The 24,687-nt window shown below is 44.1% G+C and overlaps 1 long non-coding RNA gene across 2 annotated transcripts in view; it reads right to left on the bottom strand.

Moving 5' to 3' along the window:
• Positions 1-24,687, bottom strand: part of LOC142364019 (uncharacterized) — a 303,513-nt gene that overhangs the window by 127,281 nt on the left and 151,545 nt on the right. The window contains exon 2 of one of the 2 annotated variants that reach the window (XR_012766092.1): positions 18,871-18,982. This is a non-coding gene — a long non-coding RNA (uncharacterized LOC142364019). Of the gene's footprint in view, positions 1-6,247; positions 6,367-18,870; positions 18,983-24,687 lie in introns of those variants that run through there. The other variant, XR_012766091.1, reaches the window with a different exon arrangement.

Genomic DNA, 24,687 nt, shown 5'->3' with positions numbered 1-24,687 from the left:
TCATCTTCTGCTCATCTTGCTTTGCCTTTCGTGTCTTCACAGTCTTTGGCTCCTACAACATTTCAGCATTTTAGTGTGGAACTGTACGTCAAGATTTATTTCCTACTGTGCTTTCAGTCTGCCCCAATCGTTTTTACTTCATCCTCCAGGTTTCTCAGAGATGGATCTTGGGGGGACCCAACTGGACAGAAGCAAATCGCGACGCAAAAGAGAAACCTGCCTCCACGCACTCTTTGCACCAGTTCTCCCAGTAAACTTTTCAAGTTTGTATCTAATACAGTCTTTCACATGGAAACTCAGATTCTGGAGCTCTTGTCTGCTTCGCGATGCTGTTAGATAACACAAGGTCAATTAAGGCAGAGTGCTTTGATTCCAGTAAACATTTTCAATCTAACAAAAATAGCTGTCCTGGAGTTCTACATGCAGGCACACTGCTCGTTGCTTTGATTCTACAGGTTCTTTCACTTTTCTAGCTATCAGTGAGTTTACAAATAGGAAAAATAAAAAGAGGAACAATGAGAAAAAATGAAATTGTCTAGAGTGATTCTTGTTTCAAAATGCTGCAATGTTTGTGAGGCATGTCTCTGAGTTCATCTGAAAAACCTCTGAGAACACAGAACCAGAAATTAGGGGCAATAGTCTGTCTCAAATTTATGAACTGAAATTTGAAATTGGCTGTAAAAACTATGGAAGGAGTAGTTATGAAGGTAATTAATGACAACATGAAGAAGCAGCGGCACTAGACCAAAGACAAAGAACACAATCAGAACTTTATGGCAGATAAAACTTTGAGATATTTACCCAGTCAATGGCATTTTAATATCACATTTTTAGAATTCCTTAGTCACAAAACTTATTGCCTACTCTTCATATTCTTAGGAGAAAATGAGTAGGCTGTTTGTCTGTCTCTGTAGAGACATGTCAATAAAAGCACAGTTCTCTAGTTTCCTCATTGGAAAGCTACGTATAACATTTCAGATTGGCAGAAAAAGTACATACACCCTGTTCAGGAAAGTCCTTTGTATCTTAGTTTTAACAAAATGATGAGCTTGAGAATTAAAATCAATAACCCTTCAAAATGTTTCCACTTCCTATCATTTACATCATACACTACAGCATCATTTGCAACAGTCCTGCCAGGTTCAGTGTTTGAAATTACCTGCCCTTCATCTTCCACACCTCCTTCCCCATAGAACTGAAAGTCTTCAGATACTGTGTTAGTCTTCGAAAAAATAAAATGGTTCTGACCTTGAATATTTTAATAAAAAACAAACCAACCAATAAACAGTTGAATCCTAACTGGTTGTCAATCATTTGCCACCCACCCCCACACCGGCTGTGCACTTTATTGTTGAAATTATAACCTGAAGGTCTTTTCAATATACAGTGCTGTACAAATGCCTGTGAAGTAGCAGGACATAATGTTCTGGGGAATTAAGGTAGCCACCAATAACAAGTTAAATGAACATTCAGTCATTGCTGTCCCTCGTGTTTGTAAGTTACAGGGCAGATACAGTCATTAGTACAGCACAGGGAGTTCTCAGCTAATTAGAAGTCCACAAAGGCCCTAGGTGAAGTTGGTAGAAACATGACTGAATTTGCACGGATGCCCCAGTCGAAGGTGATGTTGGTTGGTAAGTGCCTACTGATACACCCCTGAAAAGATAACTTCAATACAGAAGGGCGTTTTCATAAATCTCCCTTTTTCATTCTCTTTATCAAACTTCCTGCCCACCTGCTGCCTCTTCTCTTCTGCTCCGGTGGCTGTGTCTCCCAGTATTCCAGAGGAGCATAGGCCAAACTCATTAATATTCACCAGTTCAGCTTTTTCTCCATTCTGTTCAAGTTCAAAGGGTACTGTAACAAACAACTGCAGGCTGTACCCAGAGGCTAATACCTCTATTTATCTTCCTGTGTTTCATTGGAAGATAGACACAAAATGAAAAATACTTTGTCCTCAATCACAAACCTTCATAAACTGCGGCAATTAAAATTTCTCTGAAATTTCCTTGCAGCTCAGAAGATGCTCAGAGACTTGTTTGTAAAAGGCAGTCAAAGAGGCCACCTCTGTGGGAGGCTTTATACGGCTTCAGTTCCTCCTGTCGGGCACCTCTCCGCCTCTCGTACAGCTCGCCGTGCACATGGGAGCGGGCCACTGCCTTCTCTCAGTGATTCTCTGTAACTGTGCTGCAGTTCCGGAGGTCCCGAGTTCTCGGTTCCCTCCTTTACAAGGCAGTTTACTAACTTCACCCCTAGAGAAGACAGCCGACAACTATAATCCCTCTCTTTCCCCTAAATTTACAAATAAAGTAACTGAGAAGTTCTAGAAACTTGCTACAAGCAAAATGAGCAACTTCATCTAGGTCACTAACATGACAGAGCCAACTCCTATACATTCAGCTCTCCATACCTTTCAGCTCACTAGAGGACTAATAACAGGGAATTTTGCTAGAAGCTATGAGCTCCTCAGCTTCAGATGTCACAGAGAAAAGAAACCTGGGCTTATTAGTCACCAGTCACAGGATGAGCCACCAAAGTGATGCGAGTGCAAAAAGAGTAAATGAGAAGCTAGGGAGAATCAAGCCAGGCATTTCCAGGAGAGACTGCAAAACATTAATCTTTGTCAAAATATTTGGAATGCTCAGTACAGCTCTGGTTATTCATATTTTTAAAAGCTAAGTGAGACTGAAACATGTATAGGAAAAAGTTACCACCAGAGGAATGAAGAGACTGTTCCGTGAGAAGAAACTTAGAAAAACTCAGCAGAGGGTATGACTGTTCTCTATAAATACACGACAGGGTAAACACCAGGGTTTTAAAAGAAGAGTTTAAGCTAAAGGTTAGAGTAGGTAAATGAAGAAACGCAAGTAAACTGAATTCTCTGAGACTGGAAACTAGAGGAGGTTTCTAGCCATCAGGATAATGGCATTCCAGAAGAGTTATCCAAGTAAAGCAGTCAAGACAAAAATCCTAACTATCGTAAAGTTTGAGCTGAAGTTTATGAAACAGGAATGGCAATACGACTTCTTGATCCATGAAGCTTTTTCCAGCCCCTGTTTCCTAACATGCTTCTTCCAGAGGCACAGATAGAGAGCGAGGAGCCTCCACACCTAATATGCATCCGCTGCATCGCAAACATGGCACCCCGTGAAACCCAGCCCCGAGAAGAGACAGCAACCTCTTTCATGCAAAAAATAATGCCGTCAATACCAGTGAAACGTTCCTGCAGCTGCTGGGTTCAGACCTTTATCACCTAATCAAACTAAGAAAAAACACAGAAAAAAGATTGACAGTCCAGTTTTCCCCAGCATATTCAGATTACAGTTGATATTTCGTGTAACGTATCTTTTATTGAGTTCGGAGGGTCTGAAGTGGCCCTTTTAGACCAGGTAATGACTAGATTGTAGTGGACATTGACTGAAAATTATACAGAGAATTACTTTCTGAACACAGAGCGCAAGATGCTGTTTCTGTAGACTCAAAAAAGGTCTGAACTTGAGTTAGTAAACTGGTATTTCCAGAGATTAGTCTTGCTCTTACCTTCAGACACAGCTAAAAGCCTAGTCGACCCTCGACTCAGCTCTTGGTCTTAACCCAAACGCCCTGTGTTTTTCTTTTTGCATCCAGCGAAACGGCCAGAGCTGGCCCTTCCCTGCAGGCCCTGCAGAAGCGAGCTGAGGCGCAGGAGGTGCCTGTGAGGAGAGGCTCACCGTACCACGGGTTTACACGCAGAAATTGAAACCCCTTCACGCACACACACTTTGAGTAACTTATACCCTTTCAAAATTTCTGAAGTGCACGCGTATTCTCACTTCCCGCACCTGGCAGATCACAGCACAGGGTCTGACTGAGCGCACGGAGCTTCATGGTCTGCTTTGCACCCATCTTCAGCCAGAACAGAAAGCCTAGGGTAGAATTAATCCCCAGTCTCCTTCCTTATAGTCCTGTGATTTGCACAACTCCTGTACCGATGCACATTTTAGGAAGTATAGGCTACTCCAGGAGCCCCAGCATAACTAATAATTAACTTATTTAGCAGCCCTCAGCCACATTAGTACTACACAGCAAGCAAAAAAGCCCTGAGGGTTTTTTCTCATAAGCTTTGACAGCTGATAGATTGTCTTGTTTAGCCAACAGAAAACATCTTAAAAAGCTGAGAACTCATAGGAGGGAGATCATTACCCTTTCCTGCCACACTCCTCACCATTTTTGTCTAGCCACCATGGGCCTGCTCTGCTCCCTCACCTCGTCTGGCAACTCAGCCACCAGACAGCCTAACTTCCAGCAAGGCAGCAGTGTCTTCCTCAAGCTTGCTACGTGCACGGTAAGTCACACCTACTTGCAAGGCTAACAACAAGGAGGAAAAATTCAGGGAGCTCCCAGTGCAATGACCCAAACCGGAATCCCAGGCCCCTGCCGCTGAAATCCCCTCACTCCCGCTGTTCTTTTTTCTCCTCTCATAACCAACCCTAGCGATTTGCTTTGCTGCAAACGTCTCCTCCCTCTCACTGAAAGATTTGGGGTGAGAGTCTGCACGTGCTGGGGTAACTTCTTACCCCTACACGAAGGCTTCACGCTCAGCATCTCAAATGGGCCACCAGTCCCCATGCTGTCCCTGCGCGGGGAGGCCTTCAGCTCAGAAACCTCCCGTCACTCGAACGCTTTGAAGAGCACAGGTAAATAAGACAGGTTAGATACCATACTTCTGTCCTCACCATGACTAGTCTTTGTGTGCTAAAAGACTGCAACTTAAAAATAATGAAAAAAAAAAAAAAAAAAAGAAACCAAACCCCCAAACCACCCCAAACACTGCCCGAGGACAAGTGCTTGCAAACTCCAGCGGTGTCGGGCTAGCCAGCGCCGACACCGGGGTGTGATGCACCAAGAGACAGAGGCCAGCACCAAGTCTGCACAGGCAGGCTTGCATATAAAGTCTTCTGCTCTTGTGTTCCGTAAGGCCGGGAGAGAACACAACCACTGATGTATGTCTCTGTGTACAGCACTGCAGTGCCAGGTACACAGCTAATAGTTAATATACAGCTCTGTAATTTTCTATACAGCAAGACCCTATTCTTGACAAGTTGGTCAGCTTTCCACTCGGGTGAATGACAATCTGCAACACCGACAAAACCAGTGTTTATCTGTCAATCCTGTCTTCTTTCCTTCAAAGAAAAAACTCCAAGCAGAGCTGTAAGGGTGGTGATCGTGAGCTAATCGCATCTCCAGGGAACTGCAATTCTTGAACACACTTCACACTTCCTGAGCTTCAACAGCTGTAATTATTTTGCAATAATTAGACCTTGGCAGAGCTTATTTCTCAAATGCCTACCCTGTCTAACCATACCCAACCCATACCCCATTTAGCATCCAGGTCACAGGGTGCCGTGCCCCGGTATGTTCACCACTTCTGCACTCAAAGCACTGGGGTTTGAGTTCACAACAGCTCAGAGGTCAACACCCCAAGAACGGTTTTCAGAACCTCTGTGTGAAATAGGAGGAGTCTTCTTACCCATACGCCCCTTAAAGCTATGACGGCAAGTTGAAAAGTTTGGGGGATTTTTTTCTGCTTTTTAACTTCTGGAATAAAGCAGTTCTAATTGCTACACACAGTATAAGCTACTTACACCATGAAGAGCACGTTCCCCACTACCTTTCCTTCCCCCACAACACTTCACTGCAGCTAGCTCTCATTAGCACAGCACCATCATCAGCAAGCAGACGCTGTAACAGCATCCAACAAAACACAGATCCATTTAACCAGACATTCAGAAAGACTGGGTAACCAGACACCCACAAGAGGATATTCTGTAATTACTCCTGGTATTGGCTGGTGTCCTGCGTCTGACCTAAACATCCCTCTCCGGATCACGGTAAATAGACAACCTCACCCAAAACGTAAGCCTTAAACACTGCCCAGGAAAATCAAGATGCTTTTGCCGTTACTTGTCTCCTGACTTTTTCTCCTAGCAAGATCTTTCTTTCAAAAAACACTTTAGACATATATGTTCAGTGATCCAACCACAAGTGAGTAATCAGTTAGGTCAATCTCCAGTAGAGGAAGAAGAAAGAGAGGAAAGAAATTTTCATTCAGCTGATGGGAGTCGGAGGTAACATTAATAATGTGCAAAGTGCCCCTTAACAAAACTTCTGCTCACTCTCTTCTGAGGCTCCAGCAGCCAGACTTGACTTTCTCAGGAGAGTGCCTACGTGTTCCTAGATACAGACAGGCAAGCAAATGGAAGCATACCAGCGAGATCTTTGCTGATCCTTCAGGAATGAGGTAAATGAGATTTCAGTCCTGCGCTCAGCGAGTCCATCAGATCTGTCTGTTCCTCTTACGGAAGCTTCTCATGAATTTGGCTTTGAATGACCCCTGTCTGACAGACAAACAAAAAATTCAGTGAGAAGTGTTTTTGGAGAGACAGGACCTATAATCTTGTTTTTCTAATACTCGCAAAGGTTTTAGACTGAGTAGAGAATGGCAATCATGGTTGATGGTGCCTAGAAAAGACAAACTGAGAATACGAAAGTAACAACGTATCTTTAAAAATCTTCTGTGAAGATATGGGAAACATGAGTTATTTTCTTTTCTTGTAGAAGAATCACAATATTTTTTCATCTTTTAGATCTGTTTGCATTCTTGATGGTTCTTTTGAAAACAGACTGCATTAAAAATGGGAGATGATCATTATTCAATTCCTTTTGAAGCAGATGCCCATAAAGATATGTCCACAAATAGCTAATTTATATATCCTGAAATAGTGCTGAAATATTTCATTATTCATGGACAAATAACCTCTTCTTTCTGTCTAACATCATCTGATTGTGTCCAACAACACTTTCCCTTCTGAACAACTCAAGTTCATGTTTACTTACGCACTTCTTCCATCCACCTACGTGAATTTTAAACTATTGGTCTATATAGAGACATCATAACAGCTTGCAAAAAAAGGGAGATGAGTTGGATACAGCTGACCAATTTGCAAACTAGCAAAGAGAGTATAGCCTCGAAACAGCTGAGCGGATGATCAGTAGCTCTTAAAATCAGCCACTTTTTCTACCTGTGGGGTTACAGGCCCAAACTCCTCATTCTCAGTTCTGCAGACCTGAACCTTGAAATACCATAAAACAGGTAGGATGAAGAACTTGAGATGTTAACCATGCCCTATCTTCATTGTCTTTGAAGAGAAACTTCTTAAATTGAGCTTATTCACATCCAGTATACCAAAACGTAATTTTTATCATGGCTTTTATAGGTGCCGTGTGTGCTCAAGGCAATCACAACCAGTCACAAACCTTCTCTCTTCAAAGCTCCCCGAGACAACCCATTTGATCGCCCCGCTCCCCGCCGTGACGGCGAGTCTGCCTGAGCAGGCACGGGTGCTTCGTCGCTGCCTGGGCTGTTCAAAACCTCCTTTGCAATCCTGGTCCCAGTGCCTCCACTTTCCCGCTTGGATCGCAGCCCTCACCCTCTCGCGCTTTGGGGGCAAAGTGTCGGCTCTCGGTCCCGATGGGTTTGAAACACCACACACAAGCTTCCTCTGTGCCCTCCTGACTCTGGTGGGTTTTTTCGCTGCCGGGCTGCTTCTGGACGACAGGACCGGGCGCGGAGCAGCACCGAGGGCCCGATTCCTTCTGCCCCCGGTCTGACACAGCTCGTGCGCAGCTTCTCGTGACGCAGCGTTACTGCCTGGAGAACAGGTACCAGGAGGGATATTAAATCCAGGTGTTCCCAGGTGTTGGGTCACACACGAGCGCAGAGTTTCACACGGGCAGAACGCAAGCACTCGCGCAGCGACTCCCGCAGCGGTGGGCACTCGCGGCAGACGGCCTCGGACAGAACACTCCTCTTTCCATCCCAAGAAGAAACAGCTGTAGATTTACACAAAGCGTTTCACTTTTGCTGTCTGTTTAGGCATGTTTGAACATGTCTACCAAATCCTCTTGCTCAGGATTTTTTCTGCTATAAAATACGTCCACCTTTGCACTGCAAGCTGATAAGCAAATTAGCTGGTTTAGGCAAAACTTGCCGTCAGACCACGTGCTGAACATCCAGCTTTTCCTCAGACAGCGTAAATGTGGGGAGAGCCCCGTGGGACTGTCCCCCTCCCTGCGCGGTCCCTGGCCTGCAGAGCTAAGCGTGCAGCTTAACCTACTGTAACGCTGTGTAAGATCAATGAACACACGTGGTGAATAATGATGTTGTATTCTGGAAACTGTACATCAGAAACCAGCATCACAGCAAATCAGAGATCTTTTGGCCAGAAGTCGCTGTGCACTGCTCCAACCGACACGATGCTTCAGGAATAGAGACGAAGAGGAGAGCTGAATCCTGGTGGAGTTTCAGAAGGAATTTAAGAAGCAGAAAGTAATAATTTAAAATGGAACTTAGGCAAGATACCAGCATGAATGCCTTAACCTTTGCAAAAAAGGCAGCAAGGGGAGGGATACAGGTAGCAGTTAGTGTCTGCACAGGGCCAAGTTGTGACTAATTTCTCTGACTTGTTTCTACAACGAAAACTGCAAAAGTAGATTAGTGCTCTATGGTATCGGGCCATGTACAGATATCTTTTCTCATACCAAAAGCATGTAAAAAGACACTGGATGGGAGCAACTTCACCTGTGCTTGGCCAAGGGGTACTGCACTATGCGAAAGGCAAGAGGCAAGCAAGGGTTTGGCAAACAGGTTGAAATGATCCCAGCAGTCTGAGCAGCCGCTCTTCCCAACTCCCATGGGCTATTCACGGAACACGCGCCACTTGGCAAGGTTCCTCCTCGCTCACTCAGCACTGAATGGGATGAAAACACTCCAATCACTTATGGTGATTGGTGTTACTGTACTCTGCATAGCTGCACATAACCTAATTACATGAATATTTATTATCTCAAGTGCGACCTTTCTGTTCCTTATTCCAAGCAGAGTAATTCTGAATAGCTACTGGTCCCTTACAGGTATTTTATTATATACTGAATATTCTTATACCCACAACTAGCATGCGACCAAGACTAGAAGATAACTAATTTTAAATGTTTTTTCTATTTTCTTTTTTTTAACTGAGCATGTAAATGATGTCAGTTCTTCAGGTTACTTGTACATAGCAAAACAACATAGCTAATAAATGCAAGAATCTTGAAGGCTACTGCATTTCTCCTTGTGAAAGATATGGGCAAAACAAAACCTACTCACTACAATTGACTTTTTAGGTATAAATTCTGCACAGTATATCTAACAGACTACCAGACAGCTGGAAAATGATTTAAGAAACAAACAAAACCAGAGTCTCAAATGCTTATTCTTTATATTTTCCCAATAAATAAAGTACAATAATTTTAGGAGTATTCCAGTATTATTTACTTCACAAGATTTAAACTCTACCTGAAATAATGGTAAGTTATTTACCCCCCGAATCATCTAATTTTGCCTACTGAAATTATAATTCTAGTGCATCATAAAAGGCTAAAAAACAACACAGAGAAACATATAAAATTTCCTTGACTGCTAAGAAATAATAGTAAACCATTGGAATGTGAGCAGCTCCCTTCTTTGGTTACGTGCATTTGGTGAAGAGCTACATAAGACCAGGTGCAGCTAGGCAGCACGACAAGTATTGGTTTCAGAAAAGCCCACTTATTCCAAACACATCATCTTCGGATGGAAAACCAAACCAAACAAAGCAGCAAACCAACCCAGTGGTAGTTACGATGCAGTGCCTGGTTTTGACTTCCACTGAATAAACTCGGACGAGGGATTTGTCCCTCGTAGCAATGCGCTGTGTCCCCACCGGACACACGCAATAGCGACCCAGGCTTACTGATACAAAGGAGAAATTCGCATGTGAGGAAGTACAACACACCACATATCTGTGCTGAACTGTACACAAACAATTTGGAAAGGGCAAGATCTGCATCTGAGGCGATGCTGTTTCAAACAATCACGTTCATTTTTCCGTAAGGGAAGCCTAATCACATCAATTGCATTAAAAAAAGAGGAAAGTGGAAAGGAGGAGGGAGAGGTGAATGGAACATTTGCTTTGATTTTGTGATATACATCAAATAAAGAAATTCCCAAGTCAAGACCTTTTATATAAAGGTTACAACCAGTCTATGCTACAGCCAGAAGAAAGGAAGAGAGATGAGTAAAGGATAATGTGCTGTGCTTTCAGAAAGCGCCAGCTTTGGAGGAGTAGGACCTGCAAACCACAAAGCATCTGTCATTTTAAGATAACTATGCACCACAGTGCACAGTAAGACAGTCTCCTCTGTTTGTAAAAGCGATACCCACAGTTGATGACACGTTTCCTGCCTAAACACACACAAAGACAAAGCAAAGAAAGAATCACAAAATATCATTGTTTCAAATTTACAAATTTACATGAAGCAATTACTGCAGTGAGAGCCCCGGACACAGAGACAGGATGGATCACATTCACAGCACAAATGAAGGCGCTCGCTCTGTTTTCTCCCTTTAGCAGAACCATCGGACGCAATTATTTAGGTACACAGTGGGATGCATTGTTATCATCTAGAAATAGTGCATACTCTCTCACATGCACAGAAGAGAACAAATTGGGCACATCTGAAGACTCGTGAAGTCCACTTCAGCCTAAGTTCAATGAAATCTCCAAGAGAGAACAGGGTAAGAGGAGCAGCAACCCTCCAGCCAGCCTCTCTCCACCCCTGTGGCCCTTCCTCAGAAGTAAAAGCATCCCCTAGGCAGCGGATTCTGCAGGAAAACAGCTTTCTGAAGAAGCCTACTGCAGGTCTTTTTGAATTCCCTTTTCAGTGTTTCAGACTGAGCTGACCCACGGGTATGTGGAGCAGACACATCTGTAACACCGACGTCCTGACGGTGCTCGCAGCGACGGGGCAATGCAGGAGGTGCAGCGCGAAGGGGACGGGGCCCGCAGTGCTGCCAGGGTCAGGGTCTTGTGAAGAAGCAGCTGAACAGCCATCCTGCCTCCAAGCACCCAGTTCTTCGATTCTTCACTAAAGACTGCTCCGACACATCACAGTCAGACTGCTCCGACACATCACAGTCGGACTGTGCCATTTTCTGCGAATCCCGTTTCTCCTGCCTTTTTAATGGGGTTAGGTGACAGATTAAAGCAAAACCACTTGCATGTCTTCCCTTCCCCAACCACTCAGTCTGCAGCACAAACTCAGTGATGCATGGCATGATTCTTGTGGGTGAAAAAAGGAGGAATTGGGAAACTGTTAGAGCCTCCCCTTCTTTGCTTTGCACCTTGCAGATGTCTCCTTGCTCTTCTCAGCCTTCTCCTCTTTCAGCCTTTTTTTAAACCCATGCAGCAGTGGGATACAGCTAAAGATACTAAAGATTTTGTCAGTCAAAGGCACATCCTAGTATGAGTTTTGAATAACGTTCTTTTGGCACAGACTGAAAGGATCCCTATCAGCATCCCCCTGAGAAGCCGAGATCTTTGCATTTTCCTTTGTCACGACACAGACGCAATGTGAACTCCCGTTCCCGTTTGGTATTCTGTCTGCTGGGCACATTCCGACTGTCTGGGCAATGACCCTGTCAGCAAAGTGAGTCACAGCTTAAAAGGTAAAATGCAATTTCATTATTTTGGGTGCTGTGAGTAAAAATGCGCAGAATTCAGCAAAAGGTAGACAGCTGCGTACTGCAAACCAACAAAAGCTTTGCCCTCTGCCCGACCACCTGAGCTTTTATGTTTTTGATCCTGTAGACCCTCTGCCACAACCCCTGCTTCCCGAGCCTTTTTCTTATTTCCTTGTCGGGTTGTGAACGTAGCTGTAGGAGACAGATTTAACCTGACTAGCGCTCGATTCCTTCTATTCGTAGTATCTTTACTTTCTTCAGTTCGTTTTCATTTCCCCATCAGATTTAGCCCCTTTGTTTGTTTGCTCCTCTGTAGACAGGCAGAAGTGAGCAGGGTTTGTTTTACTTGCTTATATAACTGATTTTCTCAGCTATGCAAACAGTACCAAGACCGTGAAATTCTTCAGCAGGCAGACATTCTGCTGGTCAGTACCTGTAAAAACATTATCAGTCACTCTTTTCCTTCTTTTTGTATCGCTTACCGACCATGGATCTGTTATTTTTTTTTCCTTCTGCGACTGCAGTAGCACTGTGCCGCCATTTTTTGTCATTAATCTAATTAATACACTAATTAGACACATGGTAGAGTGAACACTTGTGGTTTACTGCACCCTGAATCCCTATTCCTATTCGCTTTAATTCCCGATTTGCTTGAGATGGTAGTTCACAAGGCTGAAAAATTATCGAAGCTCCCAACTGCAAGATCCAGAGGACACGCAGCTCTGCCGTGTCAGATTCCTCCCAGTACGGGCGTGGTACTGGTGTGGTATTAACGCCGGTGGGAAGCTAGCACGGGTTGTCACAGAGGAAGGGCCAGAGCCAGCCCAGCAGCTGCCCTTCCCTGCGTGGATTACCCAGACACACGCAGCCCACCGGACTCCTTCCGAGCACCCGCAGGCTGACTCACGCCACGCCCCCCCAACCTGCTCACCCTCCAGCACTGCCAGGAGACGAGCTGCACCAGCATCCATCAGAGCGAGCCAAGGAACTCAGACCACCATTCTGCCTGATGGTCTGGGTTCAAAGGTCAGGTACACTGCGAGCCCTCTGAGAAGAGGCGAGACAGAAAGCCGGTCAATAATGTATCTTTCTGAGGATTTTATAGTCCCTGTATACTTCCAGCCTCATTTAACACCTTACTTTTGTAAAGCCAATTAAGATTCTCCCATCTCAAGTTTCACCCCTGTCTTTCATCTGTTGACAGCTTGCTACTGATTCTGCAGAAGAGTGGGTATTTTTGCTCTGACACCGCAAGGGACTCGCTGCTGGACCACAGGCTGTGATTTCTGTGGTGGAGCAGAGCTGATGCACTCTGGGGAGCATCCACCTCAGCTCCCTGGCTAGCAGCGCACGTGAGGTCCCTACGGGACAGAACAGGACCAGGTGAAACCATGGCTGCCAAAGCGCAAAAATAATAGCTTGGTATTTTCAAAACTGCCAGCTTAATAGTCCTGGCACCTGAACCACTCCAGCTACAGACTGAATTGCTTGCCTGCTTTCTTCCTCCTTTCACTAGCACTTGCTGTTGTGAGCATTAAAAGGGCAGTGCAATTCCGTCTCCCCACGGTCTCCACGTTTTACCCCTCTGCCAACACTATCCTCAAGACAGTCGCTGTGTATTTGTGGACAGAAATGAGACAACTCATTTCAAATTGCTTGGCTTAGCAGGACTGCAAAATCCTTATTGTAGATAAAATTCTTTGCATTTGATGCATTTGTCAGCAGGACTCTGTTTGGGTTGTAGGTAATGAGATGGTTTTTCAGAAAACAAATATCCAACCTCTCTTGCCATGCGCTGTCAGACTGTTCCCTTGCGTGACTCCGGGCTGCAGCCCACGAGTCTCCCCAGGGCTACAACCTCTTCTTGTATGTGGCCTTGACGTCCTGAGAAAGTATGGGAAAAGAAAGACAGGAACAGTATCAAGCAAACAGGCTCAGAAAGAAAAAGGAAATTGTAAAGAAAAAAGAAAGAAAAGAAAGGAAAACCACGCACAGTGCAAAGCTTACAGAGCCCTTGTGCAGACAAATAAATAAACAAAATCCTAATGGAGGAATGACTGAAAGACAACAGCTTCTCAGCCTCAGCTGCACCAAAAAGTTCCAGTTTCACACTCTGACACCTTATGCTACTGAAAAGACAGACAAACTCGTGCATTAAAAAGAAGAAAGCGAAACATAAATGTTTCCCCCCATTCCCACCCGCAATTTGTGATTTGGAAAAATATCACGAGAACAGTAGGCGCTGGCATTGAAATAGAGATAGAATGACATCTACTGGCTGTCAGGAACTGGCTGCTTTCTCTGCTGAAAACCTTTCGGGGTTTTTCTCTCTTTCCTCAAAATATTCAATCCAAGACTCCTATTAGTAGTCATAGGGTTTAGCTATCGGACAGGGAATGAAGAACAGATCAATAAGTTCCCCAAATAAAAGCTGCCTCTGGTCAATTTTTAACCAATTAGCTACCTAATTAAAAATACCTACATAAATAGCTCAATGTGTTTCAGATCTTGAATATTAATGCTAGTGAGTAAATAGATGTTCTGCTTGGGAGCTACCAGCAGCGGCCAAAAGAACAGTGCAGTTCTGCACTGGCTGCAGGTTTCCGCAGTGTATTTTACTACAGTAAATAATGCTGATAAACAGAGCTATGTCTCTTATTGAAGAAAATACTTAAGCAGCTAAATCTGACGGTGTTGCAGCACTCTGTAAAGGGATAATCATTACCTCTTTTCCTGGATTAGTTTAGAACATTACTGTTCATTTTCTTTGTTTAAACCTCCCAACTCCTCCTTTTTTAATGATTCTATCTATTTTCATACAAATAAGATATTAGATTCCCAGAGTTTCTTTGCTCCTACTGCTTTTTTCAACCAACCTAGAATCATCATCAGTGATACGAAAATCTCAGAAGGTCTTGAGATTTTGTTAAAGGTCACAGACACATCTCAGTCTTACGTGAACATTCTCCTCTGTACCATACGTGTGCTCTTGGTCCCTCCACTTATGGATCTTCCCAGCGTGAGCGTGGCCCTTTCTCTCTGCTAGCAGTGATACTCTGTGGGTGATACTGCCAATACAAACAAATTGATCTTCCTCACTTTCTACCTGCCACAAGATCTATTTTCTCCTCCTGCAGTTTCTCCACGTTGGTTAATTAAACCCCTCTCAACTCTCATGTCTGCACACCAGGAAACATCTCTCTAGCTCTTACGCCTCCGGTAGTAATCTGAAATTAGTGTGATATAGACATGAGCATTTGGTCAATCTTTCCTAATATATTCAGCTCAGAAATAGAAAAATTCAAAGGAGATCACGGTGTTATCCTGGCTAGGAAAAGAGAAATTACAAACATAACTGAGTTGTTGTACATATTCATCTATATAGCATATATTTATACGAGATATTGCAGAGAAGCAAAAGCAAGACTCTATTCTGGCCGGAAGCCATGGCCAAAACAGACAATTCTGTACAACGAGACAGCACATAAACAAAAGTGAGGGAAAAAAAGTTGAGGATGAACAAACCGAAGGGTAAGAGCTGCTATTGGCAATAGCAGACCAGGGGATTTAGGTAGGTCTTTTGTGAAATTTCCAGGGGCTCCGCGGCAGGAATGGGCACCGACTCCACAGGAACAGCCCAGCTATCCAGAAGCAGCGCTGCCTCTCCCCCAGCCCAGCGGGCCCGGATCCAGCGCCAGGGACGCCGTGCCAAGCTGCAGCTGTGGGCAGGCACGCAGGCACCCCCTGATGCTCCTCACCCCATCAGCGTCCCTTCGGTCGGCGCAGCTGGCGTGAGGAACCACGACCCTGGAGGGAAGCCACAGCGCTGCACTAGGGTGCACCAGCTGCCGGGGCCACGGCAGGGCAGAACAGAACCGATGAACTTCCAGCACTCATGTGGCTTTTTATTTCATTTGATATAATGTATTTAAGTTCACAAAATGTTCCCAGGTATTCCTCCAGGGACAGTGTGGCTATAGTCATACCACCTCGTTTTGTCCTAACCTAGTATCTTAAAAAACAGCTAGCGATGCACTAAACTGAAATGGATACGTTGTTCTCGATAAATTGTGACTGCACAAGCTACCAGAGAAAAACAAAGTTCACTGAAGTCAATAAGAATCACCCAGAAGACAACAGGAATCATAAGGTAAATTCATTTAGATTTGGGCATCAGTACACTGGTTACATATCGAAATCATATCCAAATACACTGAAAAAAACACATGAAGATACGACATGTTCCAGTGTATCTACAGGAAGAAACATGATATACACCCAGCTGTAAGGAATTCAAGATGCAAAACTCTGACTGTCCAATGATCAGTAAAATAAAACGTAATCGGAACATCATTCAGCATTCTATTACAAGTTTAAGCCCTTTAATAATTGTATCTTAGACACATGTGTGCACACATACGTATATGAATGACGGCTTTCATTCAAAATAGCTGAAAAATGAAATACTTTTGTCAAAATAGGAACTTTGAGAGTGAAGCTGTCATCAGCACTCAAAGCAATTCCTGCCAGAAATGAAGATGTGTTAGATAGTGATGATAAAAATGAAAAGGTGAAAAATTAATTTCCATGATGTGGATTAACCCTGGCAGGCAGCCAAGCACCACAACAGCCACCCGCTCGCCCCTCCTTCCCCCCATGCTGCCCCCTGCCAGAGTGGGATGGGGGGAGAGGAAAGGAAGAGTAAAAGCAGCAGAACTTGTGGGTCGAGATGAAAACTCTGTAAAAAGCGAGAAAGTGCAAGAAGAGAGAAAGAAAACAAGTGAAGCAAAGGCTGTCGCTTATCACGTCCCATAGGTAGACCAACGTCCAGTCCGTTCCCGAGCAAAAGATGGCAAACCTCCCTAAAATCCCTCCTCTCTGTTTTTTTGGTGCTGAGCGGAACCGTGTACGCTATGGGACATCCCTGTGGCCCCGGCCGTGTCCCCACCCAGCTGGCAGACGGAGCAGGGCTGGGCTGTGTCAGCACCGCTTGGCGACAGCAGAAACCTCCCCGTCACCAGCGCCGCCTCGGTCACAAACCCAAAACGCAGCGCCCAGGAACTGCTGTGACGAAATCTAACCCTGTCCCAGCCACAGCCAGCACACCTGACAACAGCTTGGACAGCCAGCCTGTTTACAGGAAGGCTTGAGAGAATCTAACAACTCTTGTACAACCAGCAGGAGGAAAAAGAGAAACAGCAGCAGACGCGAGGTACCGCTCTGGTATTGCAATAAAAGACTACTGGTCAACAAATTTCAGGAAACCAATTGAATGAGATTTTAATCGCTAATAAGTAATTACCTTTTGGCTTAAGCTTCAACGTAATTTCTGTTCTTTTTACTCTTTCTCCAGGTTTCATACTGTCTCAGTGAAGGAGAGACGTTTCAATGCGATGGCCAGCTATGTTCCCAGGTTTCAACCCCAAAATTCTCAAATATGGGTTATTCATAAAACCTACCATTACAAATTCAAATGGCCACCCCACTTGGAAAGTTCTAGCTAAAACAGGAAGAGAGCAGTAGGTTGCACAAACTCAAATTATTCATCGAAACCTTCTCGCAGAAGAACACTGCCTGAAATATCTTCACTTCCTAGGGGGCAAAATCTGCCGTTGCACCCAGCTCAGAATGCTACAATGGAGTCAACTTATCTTTTCCTAAAACAGACCAAAACCAAACCGAAAATAGGTCTGATGAATCACTTCAGCAAGTTCAAAAGAAACCCAGCTAAGACACGGATACCCGTGCGGCGGCGGGCTGAAGTTTGGGAGCCTCAGCCTGCAGACACGCAACAGCCCTCTCCTGGCGTTCAGACCCCCGCGCCCTCCCGGCCGGCCTCCTGCCCGGCTGCTTCCCAGCTCCCGGAGGCTGGAGCCCCCGCGGCGCAGCCCACCGCACTCAGCGGCTCTGCCGGGGCGCGCAGCCCGCAGACACCGGGCACCCACCGCCTGTGCTGCTGCTCGCTGCTGGGACTTCAGCTGCACGCCGCCTGTGACACGCAGCACGTGAAGCCAGCGGAGCTCCGAGCCCAGCAGAGGAGCAGTCCATGGCAGAGCTGAGCGCTGGCTATCGGAGAGCGCAATTTGCTGAGGTGCTGCATTAAGAGTCTTTCCTACAGTTAAATGGGGTTTTTTTTAATTTCATTGTATACCTATTTCATGGTCCTGGTGTGGTGTCTGCATTTACAGACAAGTCTCCAGATTGTTGTCTGTTACTGTTGAAAATATTTTTGGACCATGATATTGTTTGAGATCTTGATAATATTCTTACTGTGTAACTGTCTTTTTTTCAACACCTACTCACAGGTCCATGTAAAAACACAGACCTCTTTTTATGTGAATCAAGTCTACAATAAGAAAATGAGGAGGGCTGAAGCCATGTCTAACTTCATACATTACAATGATTAATTTTTGCTATCATTAAATAACTAGTTCTAACTAGTATTTTGAAGTGGAGATATAAAATATAAAAGTATAATGCAGCAGGTTTACAGCAACCTAATGTGACAGAATATGGCGTTCCTTTCATTTTTAATAAATTAAATTCATTGTAACTTAATAGTTTCTAGTTCAAAATATGTATTTCTGATGCTGTTATGGAAACACACTAACAACAATAAACAGATTTATTGAAAAGTTAACTCTTGCTTATGATATTTCATAAAACCACCTTTTCTGCTAGCCTGCCTACCATTTTCTCTCAAAACTTTTTTCTATATTCCAAAAAAAGTGACGTGTTAAGATAACTGTGATGTGGTCATTCATTGACAGCTACAACAAATTTGTCAGAAAAAGTTTAATCCAGTTAAGGGTAGGAGCCTTTTAATGTTTTGCCTATTTAAGGGGCTCCAGGCAGGCATAACGATTTTATATAAAACTATAATGTATGTTATATGATCGGCATAACAAGTGAAAAACCAGCTGGCTATTTCAGTGAGCGCATGCTGCCTTCTAAAACACCACACTGATGTAGGTCCAAGTCCCATTTTAGCCCCAAGGAAAAAAAAAAAAGGAGTTTCCTCTTGGTTTTAGTCATCAACACAAATAAAATTCCTGTGTGACCGCTGGGTCCTTGCCCGGCTTTCCGCGCGTACCTGAAGTACGAACCACTGCTGGACGAACAAAGACCCAACGCTCCACGGCTTTTGGTTGTACCTGTTCACAGTCTCTGTGAGTACAGCATCCTTTTGTGGGGTGTTTATGGCCTTTATCCCACTGTGCTTTTATACTTTAGCACCAGCTAAGCATTAAAAATAAATAAATAAATAAATAATTCACTGCAGTTCTTACCTTCTCTGGCCAAGACATTCTAAATGGGTTTCCAAAGTTCATTTCAATCCTTCATGTACTGACCTGCAGCCAGCACCGTGAGCTTAGTTCTCAACTTTGTTTTCAGAAAAACCTATAAAATGAAGCAGAATTTTAAAAGTTCATTTTTTATGATACAGATATCAAAATAGCTGAGTAATTGTAATGCTTTTTGTTATAAAAAAGCATAACTCCAGCAGCGTTTTCTGCATGATTTAGTATCTTTGCTTAGTCTCCTCTGGTTTAGAGATGACCTTTAAAGGTGCCTTCCATCCTATGACTCTACAACTGCCTTGAATGGTTTGTAAAGATCAACTGTTTCACACAGAGAACATCTTAAAATCAGAGACTAAATTAAATTACACTAGAAAGCTCAGGATATTATGAAGAAAAAAAATACAGGCTTTCTCAGTGGACTATTCATCAGTAACTTTTCATTACACAGTTTTCACGAAGGAAAGAATCCCAGGCCAAATCCTAACGCACGTGCTTTTCTGTAGCTCCAGGACCAGCAGCCCCGCGACCACGGCTCTAACCGCCAGCGTCAGACTAACCGCGCCGTGCCGCTTCGGCGCTTTGAAAACAAGAACCAAAAAATCCCCCCCTCCCACAAGTTTAATTAACTTCTTTTCATTTCCAGTATGTAAAATGCATGAAGTGTAAGAGTGAACTAAAGCAATGACCGCTAAAAGCCATAAGGTTTTGGGGGGAGGTTTTTTAGACCCTTTTCTGCAGCACACAGCAAAGCTTTCGGCAGCGTTCCTCCGTCTCTCTGCAGATGCGAATGCGCTGCCACTGCCTTCACCTAACGGCGCTTCTTAAAATCCTCAGCTCTTTTCGAAGCTGACTGATGTTCTCTACACTTCAATGACCTTTTTTATGATTTATTCCACAATTAGTACGTATCTCAAATCTCACAGCATACTTCAGAGAACCCGAGTTTCTCAAGCACAGCGAATGCTTGACTTTAGCTTTCTCACAGGTAAAAAAAAATTAAAAAACTAAATACCTGCGAGATTATTTTGTGCTTAGAGCAAAATTTGCAGCTTACGTATCTCTGCACTGAGTCTTATCAGTTAGAAAAAATGCATTATATCTCTCTCCTTCTACTTTAAATTAAAAAATGCTTTCAACGTTATAATTTTAGATTAAAATAGAAAACGCTCGCAGAATAAAACATTTTATTTGGTAACCACAGCTAACCAACCCTGTAGCAGCCAAAGGAAGATTTATCAGTAATGTTCATAAGCACTGATCTAGATAGAATGAAGTTATTACCATCGCGGTCTTTATTGATTATCGTACCACACAATGTGACTTCAAGTGTGACACAAAGTAGCTTGAAAAATATTTCACCTCCAAGTGTTTATGTCAATAACTACAAGAAAAATTCTTTTTCTTGACCTTTTACCACAAGCAAATCTTTCGCATATTACATATTGATTTTGTGTATTTCAGAATATGGGCGATGTGTCTCAATGGATGAAAGCCTAAATGAGTTGTGATCGAAGATGCTTTCTTTTGATAAACAAGGATTAGCTATAAAACCTTTGATAAAAAAAAATAAATCACCTAAAGGAAGGAGGCAATCTGCAATAGCACACACAATTCAAGTTAAAGTGCATATGAAGATACTGGAAAATTTATCACATTCATATTCCATATGTAAACTGCTCCTTTTGCTTCTTCTGCTTCACGAATGTAGCTGTAAAAATGAGGGGGAAAACCATTTTAGAGCATGCGAAAGGCACGCACTCTTCCATGCTGGATGCCCAGTTTGTGTCTCACTGCATCGGCAGATCAAACCTGTTCCAAAAGGAAGTTAAATTTTAGTGACATCACCTGATTTCATGTAACTGGAATAAAGTTCAATCTGTCCTACTGCTCTAGAAGTCTTTTGTAGCCTTTCGTTGCATTGAACTACTCATTTGTCCACCTTGTACATGTCAAATGATTATTTTAAATCAGCAGAAATCTGTCTTTATGCTCTGAAAACTAATAAAAAAGGAAAGCCACATAACAAATATAATGGAAATTAATTAAACTTTTTTAAGAATAAAAATCAGGAACCTCAATCCCTACAGGACCTCTGTAAGAGAAGTATATAATCTCATGATGTGTCCTAGTTTTTCCCAGGCTGGACAATCCTCTCTTCCCTCAGATTCTGAGTCTATTTTTCTTATTTTACCCACATCGACAAAGCTTTGATCCCTTCTCTTACAGAAATTCAACTTTTTTTAAAATTTTTTTTCTGAAGTGACTAAATTATTATCTGCAATGACTTCTGTAAAAAGCGGTTCTGGAAAAACTAGAGAAAACACCGGCCTCGTTCCCCTGTGCCACAGATTTAGCTATGCCCAAGCCATTTCCTTCTTTCTAAGAAATTTAAAAAGCTCTTTTCAAGAGTTGATGTACGTTCTACACATCGTTGGAACAGCGCGTCGCTCTTTACGCCTGGCATTCAGAGGGATACGTACACTGAGAGCATATCCCCCAGCCAGAGACTCACCAGGCTCAAGCAGCGCGCCAGCATCCCTGGGGCTCTCTCACCAGTTGTGCCACTGGTTACTGACTTTGTGCCACTGGTTACTGACTTTGTGCCACCTGAAACCTAACAGATTACCTATTGTTTCCTTTCTTGGTAGGACCTGTCACTGTGATTGAAAAAAACCCTGGGCTTCTCCTATGCAACAGTCTTTTGCCTGAGCTCTAGCCAAGAGAAAAGCAAAAAGGAAACCGAAGCAACGAGCCTTTCTTCAGTCATGGGTTGCACAAGTGCCTCTGGAATTCACGTTTCTACCTAACGCCAGTGCAAATTCAAAACCAAATCAAAGCGTGCTGCTGAGAGGCGAAAAGAAAAGTATTTAAGAAGTCTGGATTTTTACGATCTGGGACATTTTGCTCTTTCTTGGACCATGAACTCACAACTGGCAATTTCAACGAGGATCCCAAGAAAACACTTGCCAGACCCTTCCTTTATTTGCGGACAATAAAAATGTATTGTGTCTGATAAATCCATTCCTGCAAATAATTTCTTCCTGCTCCCGCTGAAAAGTGTTTCAATGCTAAGCTGTTGCCACTGGAAGCACAGCCTAGACAAAGCCAAAAGTAGCAGCAGGCACTGTCCTTTTTGGAAAGCACAAAGCAGTGTCTAATCTCCTCTTCTCTTCCCCGCACGGACTCTGCCTGTCTTGCCTACGTCACCGAGCGCCGTCACAAACTGGTGGGCAGGGCTCTCTCGTCTCGAATTGAGTGGGATCTGGCAAGTGCAGCCCCAAAAGCAGGTATGATGAAATATAAACACCCAGCACCTCTGAGAGATGTGGCGACTACAGTATTCATCACTGTCGTACAAAAGCTTTCCATTTTCCATAGCAACGCAGAAAACACGTCAGATTTAACAACAATAATGATTAACAGAGCTGACTCCAGGGGAAAATAAAAACCACGCAATACTGCTCTGTTTTAGAAACAGGCAATAACCAGTGTGTATCACACAACTACATTTTACTTTGAAATGTTTTTTACTCACCTTCTGAAGGACCCCAATATTTTTCTAAATTCTTTTTAAAATGGATGATTAAATTACATTTTTTGCTGATTTTGGATAACGGCAGATTATTCACCACATCCTCAGGTAGCTTATTCCCACTGCTAAGTTAATTAGTGACACAGCTATGAATGTGCCCCTAGGTTATATTCCAAGTATATCTGTTGTCACGTTATGATTGCCAGAACATTTTATGCCTGCTTTTTCTACTAGATTGAAAAGCCATCAACTACTAGACTATTATTCCCCTTATGTGTGTTATCATTAACTAAAATTCATTTTCACTTAGATACGCAAATAAATTCTGTTCATTAAATCTTTCACTACAAATCAGTTATTCCGACTTTTTGCTGCTTCTGAATCCCTCCCGATCCCTTTCTGCAGTATCAGTGGGAAAGCCAACACGTGGGCAGCATTACTGCGCAAGGGCAGCGGCCTGACCCCCCGAGGTCTACGCGCAGCAAACCTGGCGCAGCCCGCACGCTGCCCCTTGGCACTGGTTAACTGCCATACTCAAGTCCAGCAACAGCACGCGGTTTTGTCAGCTGTGTCGATCTAAACTTAACAGCATACAGGCACAATGACCATTACGGGCTCAGCACAGAATCCCAGCATGGCAGGGGTTGGAAGGGACCTCTGGGGGTCCCCCAGTCCAACCCCCTGCCCAAGCAGGGTCACCCAGAGCAGGCTGCACAGCACCGCGGCCAGGCGGGGCTGGAATATCTCCAGAGAAGGAGACTCCACAACCTCCCTGGGCAGCCTGTTCCAGGGCTCCGTCACCCTCAGAGGGAAGAAGTTCTTCCTCATCTTCAGACGGAACTTCCTGTGCTTCAGTTTGTGCCCATTGCCCCTTGTCCTGTCGCTGGGCACCGCTGAAAAGAGTCTGGCCCCATCCTCCTGACACCCACCCTGCAGATATTTATAAACATTTCTAAGGTCCCCTCTCAGCCTTCTCTTCTTCAGGCTGAACAAGCCCAGCTCCCTCAGCCTCTCCTCGTAGGAGAGATGCTCCAGTCCCCTCACCATCCTTGTAGCCCTCCGCTGGGCTCTCTCCAGTAGCTCCTCATCTTTCTTGAACTGGGGAGCCCAGAACTGGACACAGTACTTCAGATGGGGCCTCACTCGGGCAGTGTAGAGGGGAATGACAGCGTTACAGTCGTGACAAACGCTCCCAAATCCTTGCCTTCTCCGCACCCGCAAAGCTTGGAGATGGCTCTGCTGGTCCACGCAAGCCACGCTCAAGGCACAGAGGTTCGGCAGTGTTTTGTCTGGCGTGCCCAGGCGGCCCACGGAATGACGTTCACCTCCACAGCAGTCGGTTCTCGGGGGCAAGGCTCACCAGAGCTGCAGCATCTTTCACTTCTCAGTGCAGAAGTTACCTTTACGTTTCTCTGGGTTTCTATGAGCTGTGCCTTTTTGTACTTCCCACCTGGTCCAGACAGACTGTTCTTCATCCCTGCTGAGAGTCCGTTCCAAAACCAACCCAAAGGTAACCAGTCACTCTGTCCTTGTCCCACACCTGTCCTACTGGGAAGTCACCTCCCAAAACCGACGCAGAGAGAACCAGCCACTTCACCCTCTCTCTGCCCTAACTGCAACGTTACTGCACTGTTTATCCTTTGGCTCTCTAACTGTTACATCAGCGATTCACTAAATATGTTAATGACAAATCAGCAACTCGGTTACTACTTAATACTTAAATCCTAGGTCAGCAATTCAGTATCTGTCTCGCCACGGAAATGCTAAATATATTAATATTGGGTTGACAACTGACCATGAACCCCAGCCCAATGGTCCCCTTTCCCATATCACAGGTCCACGACCCCTGCTGCGCTCAGTTGTCTTGTCACAATGCCAAACCGATTTTAGGACTCTTGCAGCTTGAAAGTCCCCAGCGTCACTTCCCCATGTCCTTACACCAGTATTCTCTGGTAATATATTCCCCTGCCCCCTTCCAGCATTGCATCTGGAGTTCAAATTCACCTGCCTTTTATCACTAACAGCTATTCCAATACGCCTAAAAATCATTCTCTACAGTCTTCTACCTTCCTAACTTTCCTATTCCCAAACTGCAAAGCTTATATGTTGTTCTTTAGGTACTTTATAAAATATTTTATATGCAGAGGATGTAAATCAAGCGCTTTGGTGTTTGGCAGAGTGAATATTAAAGCAAACATTCTTCAGTACTCCAATTATCATCACTTCAGCTTTACTGACAGCATTAATCTCTGCTCCCTGCAGCAATTTAA

This window comes from Opisthocomus hoazin, chromosome 23 (assembly GCF_030867145.1).
Source record: "Opisthocomus hoazin isolate bOpiHoa1 chromosome 23, bOpiHoa1.hap1, whole genome shotgun sequence".
NCBI lineage: Eukaryota > Metazoa > Chordata > Aves > Opisthocomiformes > Opisthocomidae > Opisthocomus > Opisthocomus hoazin.
Note: the sequence above shows the minus strand (reverse complement) of the source record. Positions and strands in the feature narration are given on the sequence as shown.